Below are 23,763 nucleotides of genomic sequence, written 5' to 3' on the forward strand. Positions count from 1 at the left end.
AAATCCCCGTTCCACTTATTCATCCCTCCCTATCCCCAACCCCTGGCAACTACTGATCTTTTCACTGTCTCCATAGTTTTGCCTTCTCCAAGATGTTAGTTGGAATCATACAATATGTAGCCTTTCCAGATTGGCTTGTTTCACTTAGCAGTGGGCTTTTTTTTTTTTTTTTTTCCTTTGGAGACACAGTTTCACTCTGTCACCCAGGCTGGAGCCCAGGCTGTGCAGTGGCACAGTCTTGGCTCACTGCAACCTCCGCCTCCCTGGTTCAAGCTATTCTCGTGCCTCAGCCTCTCTAACTAGCTGGGATTACAGGCATGCACCACCATGCCCGGCTAATTTTGTATTATTAGTAGAGGCAGGGTTTCATCATGTTGGCCAGACTGGTCTCGAATTCCTCACCTCAAGTGATCCACCCACCTTGGCCACCCAAAGTGCTGGGATTACAGGTGTGAGCCACCGCACCAGACCTTTTTGGAGTTTTTTTTTTGGAGACAGGATCTCACTGTGTTGCCCAGGCTGGAATGCAGTGGTGCAATTTTGGTTCACTGCAGCCTCAACCTCCTGGGCTTAAGTGATCCTCCTGTCTCAGTCTCCTAAGTAGGTGGGACCACAGGCACCCACCACCATGCTGGGCTAATTTTTAAATTTTTTATAGAAATAGAGTCTTGCCATGTTGCCTAGGCTGGTCTCGGACTCCTGGGCTCAAGTGATCCTCCTGCCTTGGCCTCCCAAAGTGCTAGTATTACAGGTGTGAGCCACCATACCTGGTAAGTAATAGGCCTTTAAGGCTCCTGCATGTCTTTTTGTGATTTGATAGAGCATTTGTTTTTAGCACTGAATAATATTTCATTGTCTGGATATACCACAGTTTATTTATCCATTCACCTACTTAAGGACATCTTGGTTGCTTCCAAGTTTTGGCAATTATGAATAAAGCTAATACATTCACGTGCAAGCCTTTGTGTGGACATAAGTTTTCAACTCCTTCGAGTAAATACCAAAGACCACAATTGCTGGATCTTATGGTAAGAGTTTGTTTAGTTTTGTAAGAAACCACCATACTGTCTTCCAAAGTGCCTGTACCATTTTGCATTCCCAGCAATTAATGAGTGTTCCTGTTGCTCCACACCCTCACTTACATTTGGAACGGTCAGTGTTTTGAATTTCAGCCACTCTAGAAGGTATGTACTGGGATCTGAGTGTTGTTTCAGTTTGCAATTCCCTAATGACTTACAATGCTTAGCATCTTTTCTAAGATGCCACCCCATCACTTCCGGTGTGCAGCCCAGACTCAAGGAGAAGGGATTCTACAAGGGCCTGAATAGCAGGAGATGGGGATTATTAGGAGCCATCTCAGAGGCTGCCCACCACAATTGGATTCAGATGAGAATGGAAGCAAGGCATTAGAGACAAATATAGACAACTCTTTTGAGGAGTTTTGCTGTAAGGAGAAACAAAGAAATAAGCAGTTCATTAAGGAAGGATATGGAGTTAAAAATGTTTGTATTTTATTTGTTTTACAGCAAATCTGATCATTCTTATCAATTAAGGTGATATGTTTGATATATTTAAATATGTAACTTAATTCTGTTTTATACTCTATTCATGTATTTTCTAGAAGTATCGTGAACAACAATGCTCATGTTTGTAAATAACGAAACTGTCGGGATTTTTTTTAACAGGCTATTTTGTACCTATATGAGAATCAGAAACAAAAGGCCATTTTGTACCCACGTGGGGATCAGAGCACTCATATCCCAGGGCTTCCAGGATACTCACATGTGTACCTTCTAATTGCTGAAATCAGCCACATGGGTTTATTTAAGCAGATGAAACCAATATGCTTCAGCAAGGGCAGACATTTTCTCTTGGCTTGAAAACAAGCCTACAGCTGCTTGGAAAAGGCAAGCTGTTGGGCAGAGACCTGCTCATGGCAAACAGCCCAATGACCCCAGTTAAAATGTTACCCAACTAGAATGATCCTTTAAATCATAAATAATGTCTGTAGTTGCTTTAGATTCTGACTCTACACTGCAACAACACACTAAAATGTGCACTACACACAGACACAAGAGTAAATGAATGGGCCAATTAATTCATGAAAGCAAATGTCTGAGGTTAATCTGTCGATAACATGTGATTCTTAGATTCTCCTGGGGATAAGGATCAGGCAATTGTAGGATATGGGGAGGGTGAAAAATAATGCACTTTCCCTTCCTTCTGCATTCAGAACCAACTCAGACATAAGACAGAATGGAAATTAATGTGCTAGCTTTATTACTGTTCAGATTGTGTCTTCAGAGCTGAGACACCCTATTCCCCATCCCAGTCTAGACCTTGGGCCATCAGTGCCTTATGCTGGTTTTGGACAGTGAGGGAAGAAAAGGGGAGTGAATCATCATAGCTGCAGCCTTCAAATAGATGTGTTTCTTTTTTGAGAAAGATGAGCCAGTGGATGTCACCTGCCAACATAAGTGACGGCCAAAAATTTAAATTGGGTAAAATGCAGGATTATGTTATTGCAGGGTTAATGAGAGACTTTTTTCTTTTTTCTTTTTTTGAGACAGAATCTCACTCTGTCGCCCAGGCTGTGCAGTGGCGTGATCTCAGCTCACTGCACCATCCACCTCCTGGGTTCAAGTGATTCTCCTGCCTCAGCCTCTCGAGTAGCTGGAATTACAGGCACCCGCCACCATGCCTGGCTAATTTTTCTTAATTTTTAGTAGAGATGGGGTTTCACCATGTTGGCCAGGCTGGTTTTGAACTCCTCCCCTCATGTGATCCACCTACCTCGACCTCCCAAAGTGCTAAGATTACAGGCGTGAGCCACTGCAGCCAACCGAGAGACACTATTTTTAATACCGTTTTGACCATCAAAAAGCATAAAAGTGGCAGGCCATGCTGGTTCACACATGTAATCTCAGTGTTTTGGGGGGCCAAGGCAGGAAGACTGCTTGAACCCAGGATTCAAGACTAGCCTGGGCAACATAGTGAGACCCCGCCTCTACAAAAAAAAAAAAAAAAAAATTAGCCAGGCACAGTGGCACACACCTGTAGTCCCAGCTACTTAGAAGGCTTAGGCAGGAGGATTGCTTGAGCCCAGGAGGTCAAGGCTGCAGTGAGCTATGATTCTGCCATTGCACTCCAGCCTAGGCACCTCAAGAAAAAAGAAATAAAAAAAGAAAAGCACAAAAGTTAAGGCAGTGACACTTAACAATGTCCCCAATTGACTGACTATACACTGAGCTGAGAAAACCCTCAGTGGCTTCCAGGATTATGTTATTGCAGGGTTAATGAGAGATACTTTTTTTTTTTTGAGACAGAGTTTCACTCTTGTTGCCCAGGCTGGAGTGCAATGGCGCAATCTCGGCTCACCACAACCTCCGCTTCTCAGGTTCAAGTGATTCTCCTGCCTCAGCCTCCCGAGTAGCTGGCACTACAGGCATAAATTACCACGCCCAGCTAATTTTGTATTTTTAGTAGAGATGGGGTTTCTTCATGTTGGTCAGGCTGGTCTCAAACTCCCAACCTCAGATGATCCACCTGCCTCGGCCTCCCAAAGTGCTGGGAGCGACATTATTTTTAATTCCACTTTGACCATCGAAAAAGCACAAAAATGGCTGGGCGCAGTTCACCCCACCCATTTCCCCTAGTCCCACAGAGGAAATAATAGTCTGCACCTATCCACATCGAAAACAGGTGACAGGCAGAGGATGGAAGCCAACAGGACCACCTCAGTTTGCATGATTTCAGCATTCATGTTGGCACAGAATTGTATTGAAATGCCTTCCTTCTCTGGAAAGGAATGAGGAAAGAATGAGTAAAAGGCCCGGAGCATTGTCTGGGAGAAGCTCCTCTACAGAAAAGCATGGGACTGGGGGAAAAGGCTCCCCACTAACAGCAGCAAAATGAGCCAGGGAAGTGCACAACGCCTCCCAATGCCCTGGGATTCCTACTCTCCAAGCATAGATGCTCCTTAGCTTATAATAGATTTATGTTCTGATAACCCCACTGTGAGTTCAAAATATGGTAAGTGGAAAGTGCATTTAATACACCTATCTACCGAACATCCCAGTCTACTATTATCCCATTAGCCTAGTCTACTTCACATGTGCTCAGGACACTTACATTACACTACAGTTAGACAAAACAATTGAACACAAAACCTATTTTAGAATAAAGTGTTGAATATCTCATGTAATTTATTGAACACTGTACTGAAAGTGAAAAACAGAATGGTTGTACGGATACTTGAAGCACACTTTCTACTGAGCTACGTATTGCTTTTGCACCATCACAAAGTAAAAAAAAAAAACAAAAAAAAAAAAACATAAACCATTGTAAGTCAGGGAATATCTGTAGTTCACCACATATGTGAAAGACAAGTCAAATGGACAGCAAGAAAAGGAAATTCAGTAGGTTTTATCAAGCATTTACAATGTGCAAAGCCCTAGGCCGGGTACTGGGAATACAGGAATAAATTCACACTCAAGGTGACCCAAGGAAGCTACCGCCTGGGATAAAACACCACTACTGCCCCATTATCAGCCTTGAAGAGTTTTATGGTATGAATATTGAACTGCTTTGGGGGAATAATCTCTTTCTCTGATAAGGATATTTAGATAAGGAGTTTTTTCCCCTTATCTAAATATATTCTAGGCGTTTACACTGAATTTGGGGGATTCAGTAGAGAAGGAAACAGAGTTCTCATGGAGCCTACATTGCACCATCATGACAACTCTGCATGACAACACCCTAAGACCAGCTCCACCTACCAGAGAATAATCCTAGATGATCTATTAAAGTCCCCTGCACTCTATTATCCTATGATTTTTCTGTAACTCTCTTGGCCTCTTTGCTTCTTTCCTCTCCTAAATTTCATACAGCATATGAGTTTCCTGCTGGTCATGCTACACTCATTGTACTAATAGGTACCTCTTCCTTCTGGAAGCCTTTCCTGTAGCCTTAGCAGGCTGGGCTTTGTGAATCTCATTTTATATTCCTCACTTTAGTGCAGGGGCAGTTTCTCATTGAACTTCACACCCTCCAACACCAATCACAGCACCTGGCATAGAATAGGCACTCAATAAGTATTTGCTGCACTGAGCAATCTGTAGGGGCCAACATGGAAAGTTTTCCCTTTGCCCTCTTAAGGTTCACTAAAAAATCAACTTGCAAAAGGCAGATTAATTGGAGAAAAAGTATATGAATGTATTTAATGTGTTTACCCGGGATCCTTCAAATGAAGACCCAAAGATACAGGGGAAATTATCCATTTTTATGCCTAGGTTCAACAAAGTATGGGCAGTGACGTAGAAATGTGATCGGACAAAAAGTGTATGATCTAAGACTAATAGAGGGAGAAAACCCAGCAAGGCCTGTCTGTCTGGAGTCTTCTTGGCCTCTCTGAGCATGCACTCTTTCCTTCTGGGTATGGGACAGGACTCCCTCTGGAATGGGGGTCTTATGACCTACAGTCAAACAAGGGAAGTCAAATAATGTCTTTATGGCCAGATTTTACACAGAACGGCAGAGGGAAAGTCCCCACAGTCGTTGTATTAATTCCCTAGGGATGCCTTAACAAAGCACTCGGTGACTTAACAGAAATGTTTCGTCTCACATTTCTTGTGACTAGAAGTCCAAAATCAAAGTGTCAGCAGAACCAAACACCAAGCTCCCTCTGAAATCTGCAGGGGAGGGTCCTTCCTTGCCTCTTCCTAGCCTTTCTCCGGTGGTGGCCGGCAATCCACCGCATTCCTGGGCTTACAGCTGCATCACTCTGATCTGCCCCTGTCCCCCCATATTTTCGTGTGTCTCTGTCTTCAAGTGGCATTTTGACACCGTGTGATAAGGACATCAGTCATGTTGAATTAGGAGGGTCCACCCCAATGATCTCGTCTTGACTACATCTGTAAAGACGCAGTTTTTCCAAGTTAGGTCGCATTCACAGGTGCTGGAGGTTAGGTCTTCAATATGTCTTTGGGAGTGGGGACAAATTCAGTCCTTAACACTCATGTTCTATATGTAGTGCTGCTTAGGCATCCAGCCAACAGACCTGCTTATTTTACTGCAGTCAGAATACCTTCTCCCCTTCCTCCTCACAGTCCAATGACACAGACGTGCTTTGGGGGCAAGATATTTGCAGGCCGTGGCCATCATTCTAAGCATGCAGCACTCCGGCCACCAGGAGTCCTCCCCGTGCTTCAACCCCCCTCTTCGATGAGTTTGCACCCCCGACCTCCGCTAATGTTCAAATCCTTTAACGGGAGCCAGTCTTCTGCTACGTAATTAGACGAGTCTTGAAATAAGCACCCAGGGGCGTGGCTGAAGACTTTAAGGAACACCAGGCAAGGGAGGGGAGGGGGTACCAGAGACACCTAACATTATTTGAGTGGCAGGAGCTTCCTCTGACCTTCAACGAGGTAAAGAGACATCACAGCCAGCGAGAGTTTGGGGCAGACTCCCCAGACTCGGAGGCCGGGGCAAAGTGGGAGCCGGGGCCGTGTGGGGTGGGGAGGGCCCAAGGCGGGGAAGGCCCGGGCCGCCGACAGGGGGCGCGCGAGGGCCTCCGGGCCCCGCGGGCTGGGCGGGTGCTGGACCGGGAGGGGCCTTCCGGCAACTTTTTGGTTGGTGCCGCCCCGCCCAGGCCCCTTTTAAACTTGATCTCCGCCGTGCCCTCCCTTTTCGGCCGCGGCGCGTGACTGGGTAAGTGGGCTCGGACCTTCTGGACGCAGGAGCCGACCACGTGGCTCCGGGGCTACCCCGTGCCCTTCCTAGGCGCGCCTCTCGCTGCCCCCCCCGCCGAGGCCTCGGCTCGGCGCCGCGGGGAAGCCTCCGTTAGGGCCCCTCGGGGGTGGGGGCGTCCTCGTGGCGCTTGGGCCCTTCGTCCCGGGTTAGGACGTCCCGTGTCCTTGTGCGCTTGAAGGGGCCGCCCCCTTTCCTCGAGGATCCCACCCCCACTCAGCAGAAGCCGCCAGGCGCCCGTCACCTCCCGTGCCTGAGTCCCTGCCGTCCACGCATCCGGCCTACAGGCAGCTTTTAGTCCTTTTTCAATTAAATGATTGCATTTTGAGGATCAAATTCCAACCGCAGGCGGAGGCGCCGAGCCCCGGACGGTCTCTGGGTTCTTGGTGCACTCGGGGCTCCTGCCTGCCCAGTGGCTGTGACCGCGCGGACGTAAGCCTATTTGGGAAGCGAGTGAGATCTGATGTCTGAAGCGCTTTAAGTTTCCAAGCGGGGCAGTATAATAGCGGGGTTAGCAAACACACGGAGGTCATTTCACTCGCGCAGCCACCCCCCACCGCCACCAGTGCCGTTCATTTGCTACTGGCCCGCAGTCAGATAATTTAAAGGCTTGGAGGGACGAGTCTTGCTGGAGCCGACGCCTACAGTGAGTTGAGCAGAGTGCTGTGAGCCCTAATAAGGGAGCCTGCTTTCCTCCCGAAGATCCGCTTTTTCGGGAGTGGCCAGAGCGTTGTTACAGCACAGGGCCCCGCTTGCAACGTTTAATCAGGGTGTGAGGAGGCCCTTCGTGGTTTTCTGTCCTGGGAAAAGTCTGAACTACTGGGTTCTTTCTGGCTTGGACCAGGACAAGGTGTTGAACGCCTAACTTAGGTCTACTAAGGTGTAGAAATACGCAAGGCTGCCCCTAGAGAACGTCTGTCTGGGGAATAATGTAAGTTTTTGGAGCGGCTCTCCTGAGCATCGGTGAGCATACTAATTGTTCATTACTGGTACAAAATGCCATATAAAGGGATACTTTGCGAATTTAGTAAAATTGATAAAGATCTAAATTTACATTTGAGTCAACAAATGAAAGAATCTTCGTGGCTAGCTTAGGTACCACAGTTCTGTTGAAATGTGAAGCTCGTGGTTCACCTGTTTTCCTCAGTTGTGAAAGATTTGCTGCCTTTTTGATGAAACCAAATGGGACCCATTTTACCATTCTTTAATGAGGAAAGCTTGTACGTTTGCAGCCTAGGTTCTAGGCACCTTTTATCCAGCGTTATAGATAGACCCAGAGCATGGACAATTTTCCCTCCCTGGAATACCTCCAGCTCTGGCGAATAGCCCTGTATACAGCACAGGAAGATAGCGGTGGTAAGGCTTTGTTTTACCATTGCTTTAGGTGTTAGAGATTCTTACTGAGCCCATTTTATTTTTATTTTATTTTATTTATTTTTTTGAGTCGGAGACTCGCTCTGTCACCCAGGCTGTAGTGCAATGGCGCAATCTCGGCTCACTGCAACCTCTGCCTCCCGGGTTCAAGAACTTCTCCTGCCTCAGCTTCCTGAGTAGCTGGGATTACAGGTGCCCGCCACCATGCCCACTGTTTGTATTTTTTAGTAGAGACGGGGTGTCACCTTGTTGGCCAGGCTGGTCTTGAACTCCTGAGCTGGTGATCCGCCAGCCTCAGCCTCCCAAAGTGCTGGGATTACAGGCGTGAGTCAGCGCACCCGGCCTGCCAAATTGTTTTTTAACTATTCAGTTTAAACTGTGAGAGATACCATGTCAAGGAAGCAGTGTGAGCTAGCGTGTAAGGATTGTGAAAACTGAGCAAGTGCCCAGAACTAGAAACTTCCCAGCCCCCTGAACTCAGCCTCAGGGTAAGCGAGTTTAATAGTGCTTCCTTTGATTTTCAAATCTGTGGAAGGTTTGTTTCAGTTTTTCCCAGACAAATATTGTTGGGATAGTGTTTCTTTTCAAAAATGGATAGGATTCAATGCTAATCAATGGGAAGATAGTGACTCCTGACCATTTTCCTCCTAGCTGGAAACTACAGAAGACTCCCAAGTATCAGGAAATTTGGAGAATTTGTACAGGAATTATATTCGGAGATAGCAATTTATTTACTCATCAAAGAGAGCTATTGGATAGCCACCGTAAAGACCACTCATTAAAAAACAAAATTGCATGATATTCTTAACATTGTCTTTCACTTTTTTTAACCAGGCTTGGTGGAGTTTCAAGATGCTGATGAACTTAAGGTATGGGCCAAGTGGAAAGAATTTGGTTTAAGTTATTAATAGTTGAATTGAAATTCTGGCCAAGGATGAGAACTCTAATCTGATTTTATGTGCTTCTGCTGTGATGGATTAAAGGATTTACCTGAGGCCAAATTGGTATGCAGGAATTTATTAAATGGAATCATACCACCACTGCCCCCCCCTTTTAAAATTATGCTTTTGGTAAAAGGGAAAAAGCTCTTGGTAAATGGATAATACTACTAAGCCAAGAGAAAGACAGGATTTTGAGTGAAAACATAAATTTAGATGTCACAACATTACTAAAGCAACAGTGTGTAAGATATTGGGCGATTTTATTTACTTACTTGCACAGTTTTTGTAAACAGTCTAGACAGTACTGTATTTTGCTATTTAGTAATACCTACTGTGATACTTCTTTTACAGGTCTGGCGCTTGAAAGAATCAGTGAAGCTTTTCAAGTAGAGGAGGTATATTTGAATATGTAACCTTTAGTATCTACAGAATAGAGGTTGCTTTTTTTTTTTTTTGTCCCTTTCATAGTGGTAGCAAGGTTGAATTTTGAGATGGCCCAAATCATCTATAGGAATATTATTTGACAGTTTTGGAGACACAAAACTGCCTCATAGCTGACTTGATCCTGTAGAACATTTCTGTGGAATTCAATTCTATTATTTAAGGTAGTTTTTCCATGAACCAACTGTGGTCTGTAACTTGACAGTGTTAATAAAACAAGTAGCAATACCTTAATCATGCTTAATCATGGTTCACATGCTCAACAAAGATATGACTTAACTCTAAGATTGTTATTTTACAGTATAGTCTTTTTTTTTTTTTTTTTTTAATAGACAGTTTCACTCTTGTTGCCCAGGCTGGAGTGCAGTGGTGCAATTCAATCAAATCGCGGATTCAAGCGATTTTCCTGCCTCAGCCTCCTGAGTAGCTGGGATTACAGGCGCGTGCCACCACACCCAGCTAATTTTGTATTTTTACACATTTTTGTTTGTTTGTTTGAGACGGAGTCTCACTGTCGCCCAGGCTGGAGTGCAGTGGCACAATCTCAGCTCACTGCAACCTCTGCCTCCCAGGTTCAAGCGATTCTCCACTTCAGCCTCCCGAGTAGCTGAGATTACAAGCTAATTTTTGTATTTTTGTAGAGACAGGGTTTCACCATGTTGGCCAGGCTGGTCTCGAACTCCTGATCTCAAGTGATCTGCCTGCCTCGGCCTTCCAAAGTGCTGGAATTATAGGGGTGAGCCACCATGCCCGCCCAGTATATATATATATATTTTTTTTTTTTTTTTGAGACGGAGTTTTGCTCTTGTTGCCCAGGCTGGAGTGCAGTGGCACAATCTCAGCTCACCACAACCTCCACCTCCTGGGTTCAATCTATTCTGCCTCAGCCTCCTGAGTAGCTGGAATAACAGGCATGTGCCACCACACCCAGCTAATTTTGTATTTTTAGTAGGGATGGCGTTTCTCCATGTTGGTCAGGCTGGTCTAGAACTCCTGACCTCAGGTGATCAGCCTGCCTCAGCCTCCCAAAGGGCTGGGATTACAGGCGTCAGCCACTGTACCCAGCAGTATATTCTTAAATATTACTGTTGAGCCATATATATGACAATGGTGGACTTTGAATGTCTGCACATCTGTAGTAAAATGCAATGCTACCTTCATTTTTTGTTGGTATGCTAAAGAAATTTTAAGTATCTCACTTAAAAAAATTGGTTTGTGTATTTTATGTGCTTACACATTTTTCCATAGTACTGCAGATCATTTTAGTGATGAAATTTGGTACTTTTGACAGAAAAACAGGTCAGTGAGTTCCTTGGGATCAAAAGGGTTGATTACAAAAGGGCAGGAAGGAATTGTTAGAGTGATTCTACAGTGCTGCATCTTGATTATGGTATGACTATGCGTTTGTCAAACCTTAACAGGATGAATTTTGCTGAATGTAAAGTCATACTTCAATAAACATGACTTTAAAAACTTAACCCTCCTTGGCATTTCAATGGTGTTTCCAGTGAAATCTATGGCAGGATGGTTTGGGGTCACTATCTACATGAACTGCCAAGTTGGAAAATCAAAAATACATCAAAATCACTCTTGGGACATAAGTCACGGAAGTGACTCATGCACACAATAAATACCCAAGAAGCAGGACCAGAGGGCAGTTGTGTATTGGCACGCTCATCAGTGCTGCAAAAATTCCCCTTCTGGATGGCAACAACAATGCTGTATCCACAGCAGCACTTTAAATCTCACCTCTGATGTATCCATTGTAGTGGGCATGAGATGGCAGAAAGTGGGATATGGAAAATGTTGCCATGTGCCATTCCAAATACTACTGTGGCTTCCCTGCAGCATTGCTTTCCATATTGGCTGTTTTCCATTTCAGGAAAGCTTAGGATGTCCTTGGTAAATACTGGCTAACCAAGAAATGTGAAAAATGAAAGGAGGCTGAGTAATTGGTCTTGGGTTGAAACGGGTTGATGCTGCATAAACTACGTGGTTGACTCTGAAAAGCTGGCTCACCACAACCTCTGGCTAAAAAGCCAGTCTGCATTCCTTGTCCTCATTTCCTTGGAGTAATGAAGGGTGCTTCTTAGAAGAGGGATAGATTCAAGTATGGGTTGTGAGTCATTCTTTTCTGTATGTAATAGGTCTAACCACAGGGCCTGTTGAGCCCTGCCCTGGTGACCAAGAGCATTTTCTGACATGAACAGAGTTAGGCCATCTTGCCCGTATGAGCAGAGTTCTTCAGATGTCCCTTAGGATTCTAGGTTTCATACCTTCCCTGCCACTCCCCCACTACCAAATCCCCTTACCCTATAGCCTAGCAATGCAGAGTTGTCCAATATAGAACCTCTGTTAAACATAGCATCACCCAGGAAAATGGGATGAGTGGTTGCAGTCAGTACCACAGTTCTGCAGAATCAACTTGCCTACCTTACTACATTGCCTGTCTACAAGTTTAGCAGAGCTAAAAGCAGGAATGGACTATTAAACTGCCATCCTTTTGTGCTCAAGTGCCATGAAGAGAAGCAAACCTGGAGTTGAATGAAAGTTTTCAAAGAGGGCTTCCAAGTGAGGAACTTGGGCATGTGAATCTTTAATTATGACTATAAAAGAAACTGATTGGAAATAGAATTTTTATGCTAGTGGTTATGATTTCATTGAAAATAGAAAATCTTATTTAAGAACTCTGGTCACAAAACCTCCCCAGATAGTGACGTAAATAAAACCCAGTGTAACAATTGTGGCATTGACATGTCAGTTCATGTAGATTGAATCAAAATTTGATTTCGAGAATGGCCATATCCCATTTTGTCTTACTCCATGGTGTTCCTGAGCACTTGGATAAAAATAGATTCTGTTTCCTAAAAGTAGCCAAATCTTTGTAGTTCAAGTGAATATTCCAGACTAAAATATGTGTCTTTTTGAAGGTCCTTAAGCCTTACATATTTAATTGTGTAATTTGGCAAATATTTGCTGTTGTGTTGTGTCAAGTCCTGTGATAGAGACAGTTCCTACCTTTCTGGAGCTTTCACAGTGTGACTCATTTCAGTACGTAAGTCGGAGCCAGTTTTAATAGAATGTTCTCTGGTTGACTTCTGTTGTAAGGAATAATTTCATTTCATGTCTGGGTCAATATCTGAAAGATTAAATTATTAGGGCAAACTGAAAAAAAAATCTAATTTTACCCCCCCCCCCCCCCACCACATTCCCAAAATAATTTAGCGTGGTTTATAACAAATATCAAGCAACAATAATTAGAAGCAGATAAAAGCTCAGCAAGTAGAGGGCAAGAATAAAAAACTAAACTGTTAGATCTCTTGCTGTAGGCTCCAGCCAAGTTGGCTCTGAGCTTCCTAAGAGCAAAGAGCCAACTGGCAAGTTAGTAATCAGGCAATTGCCATAATTTTCTAATGGAGGAGGGGAGTGGTCATGTGCATTCTAAGCTCCTTAAAGCCAAGGAGGAAGCTTTCTTTCCTTCATGATCTCAAGTACTCTACTTTGAAGAAAGGAATGGAACAGAAGGTGTCTGCATAACTAAATGGGGATCTAGAGAAAGTGGAGACTGCCTCTGGAGCAGGGAGGTGAGTGGACCAGATCACTGTGGGCCTGGGCCTACTCAGCTGATTTTCAAGCTAAAACCAGGGGTAACTTTTCCTCTTGAGACGAAAGCCATGCTCAGATTCTGTGAACAGCCAGAGATGTGTTCGAAAGGCTTACTTTTATTTTGTACTAGAAAAGATTGTCTTTCCAAAATTTACCTTGTATTCATAAACTGGAAAGTTCTGATGGCAATATTTTGTTACAAAATTGTCATTAATCACAATCCAGGATTATGCCACCATGACTAGAAGGCCCCCTAATGGAGTTTATCTGCACTGCAAGGGGCCAGTTGTCTCAGAATCATCCTCCGTTGACATCTCCGTCTCCAGGACAGCTCCACACTAATCTGTTTCAAAGAAAAAATCCGGTCTAATCAGTTTGATGTATGTTTCTGGGAATAGAGCCGAATGTTGTAGCTGATGGAATGGAGTCTCATACCATTGATTTTGCAGCTGGACAAGTGACCTGCTATGTTACTGCCACTCTTTAAGGCAGAATAGAGCACACTGTATCATTTATAGGCCTCTCACAGTGAGAAATATGTGGAACTTTGGAAATCAGAATCTAAAACTGCAGTCCAATGGGGTAGCCACTATTCACATGTGCTATTGAGTACCTAAAATGTGGCTAGACCAAGTTGACATGTGCTGAAGGGTGAAAAACATCAGGAGTGAAGAATTAACTTGAAAAAAATGTAAACTATCTCAATTTTATATTGATTACAAATTAAATGATGTTTTGAATATATTGAGTTAAATGAAATACATTTTTTAATGATACATGATGTGTATTATATTTCTGTTGGACAGTACTGGTCTAAAACAGTTGATTCACTATCCAGTAGAGAGAAAGGTACTGCTGTTTTACCATATGTGACCTTCAGGGAAAAGAAGAATAAAATTAGCACTTGAAAATACAAAATTTACAGATAAGCAGCTATTTTTTGAAGGGCAGAAGGTGCAGGGGTAGTCAGCACTACTTAGAAGATTTGACATAAATTCTATACTCAAGTTGCTAGTACTTCTGGAGATTTTAAATGAAAGACTTCAGAGTGTATTTAGTAAACACTCTGCTATGCCCACTCTACAAGCATCTGTGTGTTCATTAATCAAGAGCAGGCCAGGTGCAGTGGTTCACACAGTGGCTCCCACCCAGCACTTTGGGAGGCCAAGGCAGGTAGATTGCTTGAACTCAGGAGTTTCAGACCAGCCTGGGCAACATGGCAAGACCCCATCTCTAAATAAATGTAAAAAAAAAAAAATTTTTTTTTTTTTTTTGAGATGGAGTCTTGCTCTGTCACCCAGGCTGGAGTGCAGTGGTGGTCTCGGCTCACCGCAACCTCCACCTCCTGGGTCCAAGCAATTTTCCTGCCTCAGCCTCCCGGTAGCTGGGATTACAGACGTGTGCCACCATGTCTGGCTAATTTTTGTACTTTTAGTAGAGACAGGATTTCACCATGTTGGCCAGGCTAGTCTCAAACTCCTGATCTCAAGTGATCCACCCACCTCGGCCTCCCAAAGTGCTGGGATTACAGGTTTGAGCCACCAAGCCTGACCCCAAATTTTTTTAGTTAAGAAAAAAATCAAGAGCAAAAGGACTTGGTATGCTACATCTCATCAAAATGCAACTTCCTTAATGAAGAACCATATAAAGGATAGTTTCTTTTTTTTTTTTTTTTTTTTTTTTTGAGACGAAGTCTCGCTCTGTCACCCAGGCTGGAGTGCAGGGGCACGATCTCGGCTTACTGCAAGCTCCGCCTCCTGGGTTCACGCCATTCTCCTGCCTCAGCCTCCCAAGTAGCTGGGACTACAGGCGCCCGCCTCCATGCCTGGCTAATTTTTTCTATTTTTAGTAGAGACGGGGTTTCACAGTGTTAGCCAGGATGGTCTCGATCTCCTGACCTCATGATCCACCCGCCTGGGCCTCCCAAAGTGCTGGGATTACAGGCTACAGGCATGAGCCACCCCGCCCGGCCAGTTCTAGTTTCTTGATCCCTGATCTAGTTTGTGTGTGTGTGTGTGTGTGTGTGTGTGTGTATTAAAGTGTCTTTCAGGGTTTTGGTTTTTTGATTTTTTTTTTTTTAATGGAAGGGGAGAGATTGTGGGAAGTGGCACCATAAATATTACCTTGTATAAAGCACTCTTTTTAAAAATTACCTTATGTTAAGCAAAATGTTCCTTAAAATTCTCCTTTTCCTGTCTTCACTGTGGGCTTTAAAAAACAGGTCTGTGTAAATTCTCTTGTAGTTTTGTTGCTACTAATAATGACATTTTGTCTTTTTGTGTTTAACAGTAATTGAATTCTTCCCTTAGTTTTCACATTTCTCTTAAGTAGTTGTTCTTAATAGTGACTGGGGACGGTGGGAAAAATGTGTCCCCCTCAGGGTGGACAAACTGGGAAAAGAACCAAAATCCCACACCCAATGAATTGAGACCAAACATCATTGACCACACTCCACCTCTCTAATTTTGACATTGACCAGAATATTCTAATTTTATTTATTTATTTAATCTTTTTAGAGATAGGGTCTCACTCTGTTCCCTAGGCTGGAGTGCAGTGGCACCATCATAGCTCACTGCAGCCTTGAACTTCTGAGCACAGTCAATCCTCTTGCTTCAGCCTCCTGAGTAGCTGGGACTACAGGCACGTGGCAACATGCCCAGCTGATTTTTTAAAAATTTGTAGAGATGGGTTCTTGCTGTGTTGTTCAGGCTTGTCTCAAACTCCTGGCCTATAGCGAATTTCCCACCTGGGTCTACCAAAGTGTTAGGATTACAGGCGTGAGCATGGCACCCAGCCAATACTGACTAATTTTAAAACCTGAAGAACAATAAGAACCTGAAAACATTGAGTTATTATATTGGCAAAAGCAAAACAAGCCCCTTTAAGATGTCTAGGGTGGAATCTCTGACTGGCTAATGAGTATGCCAGGAGTCAGACCCCTTTCAAACTCTGGATAGCACCACCACTACCAAGATACATTTAATGCAGTTGATGCTTTTGGCAAAAGGCAACGACACAATTGCTCTCAAATGTAGCAAAGCACAAGGTAGACACACAGCAGCAACACAGGGAAATCATTGAAAACAGTGTGAGATGGTGCCAGTGTTACCCGAGCTCTGAGAAACCAGAGGTGCCGCCTACCTCTTAGGTTAAAGGCGTCCAAATGCCCTTCATTGTCTTATTTGCATGGACATGTTTAATCCTATACTTTCTTGCATAAAAAAAAAAGAGTACAGCACATGCCCTATGGTTACAAACAGTTTGGAGATGAAAACCAGCATGCCAAATTGCTGGGGCTGTGGGGCCAGCGTGATGAGGATGAAGTGGATGTGGTCTGAAATGGTCTGGTTCTGTGTCCCCACCCAAATTTCATCTTGAAGTATAATCCGAATTGTAATCCCCATGTGTTGGAGGGGGGACCTCATGGGAAGTGATTAGATCATGGGGGCAGTTTCCCCCATGCTGTTCTCATGATAGTGAGTTCTCACGAGATCTGATGGTTTTATAAGTGTGTGGCATTTCCCCTGCTGGCACTCATTCTCTTTCCTGCCGTCCTGTGAAGAGGTGCCTTCCACCATGATTGTAAGTTTCCTGAGGCTTCCCCAGCCATGCAGAACTGGGAGTCAAGTAAACCTCTTTTCTTTATAAATTACCCAGTCTTGGATGTGTCTTTCTTAGCATGAGAATGGACTAAAACAAGGTCCATAGGTTGTTCAGGGAGCACTGCACACCATCCACAGCCCCTCAGTCCACTTCTGAAACATTTTCCTAAAGAAGCTGAGTCACAGTGAGGGCAAAGGACCAGAGGCCAGCAGGGCAGCAGCGTAGGCTAAGAATGAATGTGAATAGAAATCAGAGGACCTTGGTGAGAATTCTGGCTCTGGCATTGACTAGCACTGTTGCCTTGGTTGCCTTTTTGTTGCTCATCTGTGAAATACGAATATTTCAAGTGCTATCTCATTGGAAGATTCTATGATAGTACTATAAAATGTGTAGCCCTGTGCCTGGACATCTGTACATGGTAGTAACTGTCATAATTTGTGGCCTTATATTTATCTTTTTGAATCACCATCACCACCATCATCATCAGATGCACTCTAACTTCATTTGGAGGTATTTATTTATGCCCCCACTTCATTACAAAAATGTTTAAGACATGTTTAAGACAAAGAGAAAAGATTGAGCTTCCAATCTATTTCCATTTCTAGATGTTTCCTCTTCCTTTCCTGGTTTAGCAGAGGAAAAACTGGCCTCCTTGTTTCCCCATTCCCCCCCCCCCCCACCCCCCCCTTTCAACCACATGAAGAGGCTGTATTTGATTACACTTCAGAAGCAGCCTCCGAACCTACTGTGTAGGCATCAAATAGGACAGAAGTGAGCTGTGGCAATGACCATGTCCTCACATGACAACATCTCCCCTGGGGGATCTAGTGCCTCCTCCCAGGGGACCCACTCCCAGCTTCTGACTGCCTGATTGGTTTTTCAGCCAGCTGAGCTTCTAGATTCTCCCTGAGATCCACCTCTGGCCCTGTAAAGGCCTCCTGGTTGCCTCTGTCCTGATCCCTGCACTTAGCTCTGGACTGAAGAATTATTTGGAGATAATGTGCTGTGTCCTCCAGTGTCTGCCTTTGCAGAGCACCAGCCACGCGTTTTTTTCCTCCCAGGCTGCTCCAGCCACCCTGCTGTGGCTTCCACATGGATGTCCTGATCAGGTCCCCCATCCTCCATCCTCCTGGGCTGTCCTGACCACTCTGGCTGGCCTCTATGTCTCTCTGGGCTTGGCCTGTCAAGGACCTCGATTCACTCTGGACTCTGACCCAGAGTTCGCCTGTAAAATCCCCACACTTGGCTCTTAGCAAGCAGTGCTTACAAAGTTAGGAAATATTTGTAAAATGCTGCCATGGTATAATGTGAAGCGCTCAAACAAGTCAGGGCTAATGATGCACTGAGAATTATTTCTAAATTGAGGACATAAAGAGTTACAGTTCTTCGATTTTAAAAAGCAAAGTGACTTTTAATGCATCAAATCTTACTGTAGCCAGAGTACTGTAACTTAGTTTCCATCAGAATGGAAATAAGTAGTTACTGAGCAAGCAGCTGGATGAGCCCTGTGCTTGATGATACATATTGAATTCCAAGGTAGGCCACAGGCCACCACTCCCAGGGAGAGGATCCATCATCACAGCCACCAGGCCCAATAGTGTGAGCCATGCTAAGAAATGAAATGATATATGATTTAGGGCACTGGTGCTTTTCTTTTTCTTTTTTCTTTTTTTTTTTTTTTTTTTTTTGAGGAGTTTTGCTCTTGTCCCCTAGGCTGGAGTGCAATGGCGTGATCTTGGCTCACTGCAACCTCTGCATCCCAGGTTCAAGCCATTCTCCTGCCTCAGCCTCCCAAGTAGCTACAATTACAGGTGACACCACCACGCGTGGCTAATCTTTTCTTTTTTTTTTTTTTTTTTTGAGACGGAGTCTCACTCTGTCAGAGTGCAGTGGCATGATCTCGGCTCACTGCAACCTCTGCCTCCCAGTTTCAAGCAATTCTCTGCCTCAGCCTCCCAAGTAGCTGGGATTACAGGCGCCTGCCACCACGCCCGGCTAATTTTTGTATTTTTAGTAGAGATGGGGTTTCACCATGTTGGCCAGGCTTGTCTGGAACTCCTGACCTCAGGTGATCCGCCCACCTCGGCCTCCCAAAGTGCTGGGATTACAGATGTGAGCCACCGTGCCCAGTGGCACTGGTGCTTTTCATGTCTGCAGTTTCAACCCCTTACCACCAACCCCAAGGTCATGTGTAATCCTGGTATGAATAAATTGTAAATGGTGCTTGCTGGCCTTAGGTGTGTGAGTCAGAAGCATCCATTTCACCACTCAGGCCTAAGGTTCTCTATGTCTCACTACCCACCCTGCACCCCAGACCTCACACAGCAACACTCATGAGAGCCACCAAAATTATAACGAAAATATAATGATGACAATGAGGACAAGTCTTTCCTACAACTGAGAAAGTTCTGTGCTAAACGTGTTACCTATGGAAATTATTTCAGTGCATTCTCTGGATTTCGCTGAGAAGTAGCTACCATTATTATTCTTATCCCCATCTTATGGAACAGGAAATGGTGACATGGAGCTTCAGTAACTTGCCAACATCATCAGACAGCATGGCCCCGGGTCCTGAGCTTTATCCCTCATGAGTGTGGAGAGTGTTCTGTGTTTCTGCTGGGCACGGTGGCACATGCCTGTAGTCCCAGTCGCTCAGGAGGCTGAGGTGGGAGGATTGCTTGAACCCAGGAGTTTGAGCAGAGCCTGAGCAACATAGCAAGAAGCCATCTAAAAAAAAAAAAAAATCAAATCCAAATATCTTGCAGAGTAAAAACATAAAACAAAAAAATTAAAAGATTTCTATCACTCTGGAATCCTCATTCAGGATACAGCAAAAAAAAAAAGATTACTTATTGCAACAGAGAAAACACCAAGTGTCTCTCATACTGAATGTTTTTCCAGATTGCAGGCACTGCAGTGAGCTTTCGTGTTTTCCAAATGCGATCATTTCCTTTGTGTCAGTAAGAGCCAAATTATCCTAGTAAACAGGAGTTGCTAGTGGAGTTTTTTTCTTTTTGAGCTAAATACTTTAGTGTAATATAATGTGAATTGCATAACTCTTAAATGGCTAATCTGTTCTTCAGTTTTGTGCAATTAAAGACTAGAAGTGCAAGTCAAATACCCTAATAAAAGATAATCTACCCATCAGGTACCCAACTTACAGTATTTTAGAGGCTAGGCAATCTCTAGATTAAAGAATAAGTTTCTAAATCATTTGGAATTAGGAACACAGTTTTTTTCTCATACATGCATATTGCCTCAAAGGAAGGAGACTCCCAGGCTAGCTCATGGTTTTCTAACCTCATTAATTGAGCCTACAACATTCTTATTTCCTCTCTCCCAGTATTTCAAAGCTTCTGTAGACCAAGGGGTTCTGGGTCACCACAGCAGAAGTCAGGAACACCTCCCCCAACCCCATGGTCCCACCCCACTGTGGCCTCAGAGATGAGAAGGTAAAGCTCTGAGTCCCAGTAGGGCAGGGACCTTGCTTCAACTCAGTGCCTGGGGTAGAGAATGTGGTGCACTGAAGAGGTGTGTGGGAAGGGCTGGTGAATGAGGGGGTTTTTGATCTACAACTTCCACCACTCACTGCCACAATTTCCACTCTCCCCATCCTGTTTCTAGCCTAGGGGTGAGGAATCCCCTGGCTCTGAGCTGTGGCCTCAGAGAGGGGCTTTGCATTGAGGAGGAAGTGGTGACTTTGAATTGAGGAGGAAGGAAAAAGGCTCAAAGAAATGATGTTTTCTTGGTAGAAACCTGATTGTGGGGATTCCATGTCAAAGAGCACGGCCCAGTCTCTTCACAGGTTGGGAATCTGCAGGTCTAATTACTAGGGCCAGTGTGCTATTAAGTGGTCTCTGTCAGCATCACCATTGATCCGCAACATGTCACTTTTGGAGTTGTCAGGCAACAAACGACCAACATTTTAAACATACTTGTTTTTAATAAACACACTTGCAAAACCAGATATGTCCTTGCTGCCAAGTATGAACGACACATGGTTGATGGCAGAGTTCAGACAACAATTATTTGGAGCAGACCAGGAGCAAAGACAGGTACTTGGGGTAGGAGGTACAAGCTTTAAGGCAAAGTAGAGGTAGGAGGTACAAGCTTTAAAATCCAGACAAGCTTTAAGTCAGTGCCTGTCCATCTCCCCTCAACCCATCCCCAGTCTCATCTGCTTCTTTATTGGACAATTCCTGTGTACATTGATGGCCTCCTAACCCACGTACCTTGTAGACTCTCAAGGCTAGGCAAAGTGTTCTTGGGGAAGAATTGCGCTGCTCTCCCCCAGGCAGCTAAGGAAAGACTTGCCATTCTCCCCCACCCCCAAGCTGCTCTCTTTGCTCTCTCCGTATCCCAGTTCTGCAGAAAAGGGAATCAGGTCAATGTAGTTCTTTAATGTAGACATCATCTGTAGCATTTACATGCTTGACACCCAGGAAATAACTATTTTCACTTCCCCACATCTCCCAGTGTTCACCTTTGCACCACTGTCTCTGCCTTGCCTGGAACAGTCTGCCCTCTCCGTCACCTGCCTAGCTTGCTCTGCAGGGATTTCTTAATTGTGCCTCTTTTTAGGAAGGCTTCCCTAACCCACAAGACCACATTGGTATCCCTCCCATATGTCCCCATTGCTCTGCTCTTCCCTATCAAAGCTCCTGTCACTCTGTATTGTTGAGTATTGTTAACTACTTACTTATTGGCCAGACTGTAAGCTCCATAGAGTTAACACCTTGTGTGATCAAATAACTCTCGTATCCCCACTGTCTAAGACAGTTCTGGTCACATAACAGGTTCTAGATGAATGACTGATGAAGACACAACAGCAGGGTGGTGAGGCCATTGAATGCTTCTAAGACTGCACTTGGCAACATCACAAGCTGCAGAATCCCGTGCCACATATGACCTGCTGTTCACTGGTTCTTGCCAGGATCACACCTGAGAAGAGGAAGATAATGGAGATGGAAGACTTGGGATGCTCAGGGTCCTGCTGGCCTTCAAACTGCAGGACTCTGAGCATCCCAAGTCTTACCATGAGTTGCTAAAAGAGAACCAGACCCATGTTTATCCCTTTGAAAGAAACCTGAACCAAGCCATTCCTCTGGACTGTTCTTCCATCCACTGGACTAACAACTCATAGTTTGAAGCATTTTTGCTTAATGGAAGTGAGAAAACAGCGAGATCAAAAGAATTTCCAGGAGCAAAGACAGAAAACATGCAGAGCATTAGACAGCCTAAATGGAGCTGGCTAGATATGACTCCAGTTGTGACCAAGCCATAGTGCCCTCTAAGCTGGGTGAAGAGAATGGTGCCCATCAGGCCAGAGAGAGCTGAAAGGGCCGTGAGGATGCTAAGCAGGGAGTCTCCAACCCCTTGGGTATAGGCATAGCCAGTGATGATGCTGCCAGACCCCAGAACTGTCATGTAGAGGAAGACCAAGCACAAGCCAGCTAAGACCATCTGCCTGCAGTAGGCTTCCCATCCCTCATGGCACATGCAGAGCAGCCTTTGCATGTTTTAAAGGTGAAAAGGAGGCCAGGTGCAGTGGCTCATGCCTATAATCCCAGCACTTTGGGAGGCCGAGGCAGACGGATCACGAGGTCAGGAGATCGAGGCCATCCTGGCTAACACGGTGAAACCCCGTCTCTACTAAAAATACAAAAAATTAGCCGGGCGTGGTGGCGGGCGCCTGTATTCCCAGCTACTCGAGAGGCTGAGGCAGGACAATGGCGTGAACCCGGGAGGCGGAGCTTGCAGTGAGTCGAGATCGCGCCACTGCACTCCAGCCTGGGTGACAGAGTGAGACTCTGTCTCAAAAAAAAAAAAAAAAAAAAAAAAAAATGGTGAAAAGGAAAACCTGTGTTTGTGGTCTGTTCTTCAAGGTTAAACTTGTGGTCCTTTGGCTTTTCCAAAGGCCTAGGCTTGTAGACGAATCCATCATTAATTTCCCCAGTCCATTTCACCCAAAACAAAATCCAAACAAGCTTTAAGTCAGTGCCTGTTCATCTCCCCTCAACCATCCCCAGTCTCATCTGCTTCTTTGTTGGACAATTCCTGTGTACGCTGATGGCCTCCTACCCAAAGCACCTGTGTCTCTTTGCCTGAAGATCCCTCTCCAGCCATAGGAACATGAGGGGTGGGCTGTAAGTTGCCCTGAGAACAGCTCTCAACCAAAGACAGACAAGAGTTGCTGGATAAACATCCTAGTTTCCTTGGGCCTTGGTGGGACAGTTCTGAAGTATGTCCTACACAGTCTCTCAAAAGGTCCCCAGAAGGATTGAGCCCAGTGGCCATCAGCGGTAACCTATATATTAACATAACTTTTATTGGCTTTTCTCCTTCTCTGTCTCACTTCCCATTCTCTCACCATGCTTCCTGGGATCATCTTCCAAATATTAATAGATTACTTTTCACCCCCAAATCTTTGTCTCCAGGATTACTTTTGAGAGAACCCAAACTAAAACATAGTCAAGCCAGGAAGATGACACTGAAAGGAGGAGGAAGAGGAGGACACATTTTGTAGACGACAAAATGCCACATGCTTGGAACTCAGTCATGAGCCCCAGGAAACAGTGATAGATACTTCCTTTGGTTATTCTGAAGAAACAGATACTTCTGCGAAAAAAAGCTAAACATCTTTCAGTCTTCCAGGATAGAATAGACAATGATTATAAGCAGATTAAAAAGATATAACCTCTGGGCACAGTGGCTCACGCCAGTAATCCCAACACTTTGGGAGGCCGAGGTGGGTGGATCACAAGGTCAGGAGTTCGAGACCAGCCTGACCAACATGGTGAAACCCTGTCTCTACTAAAAATACAAAAATTAGCCCGGTGTGGTGGCACGTGCCTGTAATCCCAGCTACTTGGGAGGCTGAGGCAGGAGAATCGCTTGAACCCAGGAGGCAGAGGTTGCAGTGAGCCGAGATCATGCCACTGCACTCCAGCCTGGGTGACAGAGTGAGACTCTGTCTCAAAATAAATAAATAAAATAAAATAAAATAAAATATATACACACACCATTGTGAGGGGTATTTAGTGCAAATTAA

At 44.7% G+C, this 23,763-nt stretch overlaps 1 non-coding gene and 1 pseudogene across 1 annotated transcript; both read left to right on the plus strand.

The window, feature by feature from the left end:
* Nucleotides 1–6,683: 6,683 nt before the first annotated feature.
* Nucleotides 6,684–23,763, plus strand: part of LOC109027656 (large ribosomal subunit protein uL11-like) — a 31,041-nt pseudogene continuing 13,961 nt past the window's right edge.
* On the plus strand, nucleotides 9,047–9,120 carry LOC115935492 (small nucleolar RNA SNORD93). Its single transcript, XR_004071116.1, has one exon. It is a non-coding gene; the product is annotated as a small nucleolar RNA SNORD93 (small nucleolar RNA).

The sequence above is a fragment of the Gorilla gorilla genome, chromosome 6, assembly GCF_029281585.2.
Source record: "Gorilla gorilla gorilla isolate KB3781 chromosome 6, NHGRI_mGorGor1-v2.1_pri, whole genome shotgun sequence".
Lineage (NCBI taxonomy): Eukaryota > Metazoa > Chordata > Mammalia > Primates > Hominidae > Gorilla > Gorilla gorilla.